The sequence below is a fragment of the Malurus melanocephalus genome, unplaced genomic scaffold (genome assembly GCF_030028575.1).
Source record: "Malurus melanocephalus ecotype Western Australia unplaced genomic scaffold, MMel_1.1 scaffold_831, whole genome shotgun sequence".
In the NCBI taxonomy this organism is placed as follows: domain Eukaryota; kingdom Metazoa; phylum Chordata; class Aves; order Passeriformes; family Maluridae; genus Malurus; species Malurus melanocephalus.
This window is the reverse complement of record NW_026624063.1, coordinates 45,042-46,694: the sequence shown is the minus strand read 5'-3', so window position 1 is coordinate 46,694 and position 1,653 is coordinate 45,042.

The window sequence follows — 1,653 nt, the reverse complement described above, 5'->3', positions numbered from 1 at the left end:
AAAAAAAAAAAAAAGCCTAATGATTTGTTCTCACCGAAGGAGGAGGTGAAAAGTTTTACCTGAGAAACAAAAGCCAAATGAGCAAAGCGATCCTCTATCACACTGGGCCTGAGCTCATGATCACTGAGGTTACTGAAAGCTCTCTCTAAGCTCTGGATCTGTTCCCAAGTCCTTGCTGCTGCGCTTGAAGGGTCCAACATATTTCTGCTGACAYGGAACATGGATTTGGTGGTGATTTGGGGGGGGAAAGCGACATCCAGGTGCGTTGAAAATCACCTCATCCTTACTTTGATGTCTGCTRCTCTTTTTTTTTTCCACAGAGTTATGACTTTGCTGCTTTGCCCTGGCTGAGAGTTCCTTCGCTGGCCTTTCCGCTTGGTTGGTTTCTTCCTCGGTGACATGAGCAGGTCATTAAAACTCTGCTMAAAGAAATTCTCAGGTGTGTGCCCTCAGATGTAGAACTGGCCCCCTACTAAACATGCTGAAACTGCACAGAAATAACCAACATCTCCGGATGCAAGCTGGAAACTCTTTGCATTATTTGAGTTTTCAGGCATGTTGCTTCCTTTTCTCTGTTAATGGAAGCGTGGGCTGAGTGAGATTTGCCATAGCACGGTGTCACTCTGAGCACAGCTTTCCTTAGTTTATGAGTCTCTCCCCATTTATCCATTCCCACCGAAATTCATCCCGGTCCCAATGGCCAAATGGAGTCAGCTGCAGTGATTTGGCTGAGAAGCTTCTTCTTTTATGCATTGGATAAGGAATTAATTCCTAAATCCCAGCAGCCCCGAAGTGCAGCCTCGTGGGTGCGGTGTGAGCACCAGAGGGACAGAGCACAGCGATGCCTGGATGCATAAAAAACACATTTGAGCCATTCAAAAACTCATCCCCAGCAGCCAAACTCTGAAGCATTATTCACACCACAGCTCAAGGCACTCAGCCTGGCTCATCTGTGGGCCTTTAGCAGTCTCCCAGAACCGACTGCCTTTGCCTCAGCCTGTCTGCGTCCCTTTAAATATCTTCATCCTGAGCCTGACTCCAATGGTAGATTTTTTTTTTATCACCACTGGTGCACAAACCAGATGACTGAATCCTCTGGAGGGGGGAGGAAGTAGCGCTTTACATCCAGGTGGCAAAGGAATTAATAAAATGGCTGGAGAAACATAATCACAGAGATGTCATCCTTTTTCCACTGGCTGAGGTTTGGATGCAAACCTGACACCTAACCCTGCTTGGAGCTCCTGTGGATTCATCTCCTTAAGAACCTCTCTTAAACAGAGTTATTCTGACTTTTCCTGTGCCGGGTGCTCTGAAAGTTTGCGGAAATTAGGTTAATTTGTAAGATGCAGATGGAATCAACATCCCTGAGACAAAGCTCACCCAGCACAGTGGGTCTCACCCTTTTCACTTTGGTGTCACAGATCACAGAATCCTACAATGGTTTGGGTTGGAAGGGACCTTAAAGACCATCCAGTTCCAACCATCCAACCTGGCCTTGAGCATTCCCAGTGATGGGATGTTAGGGAAGCTGTAATGGAATGCAAATCTCCCTCCTTCTCCCCGCCAAAAAGAAAAACTGGCAGTGTCAGGCATTATTAAATGAGATTTTTAATAATCTTCAGTTTTATAGAATTTGGACAGAATCAGAAGAAA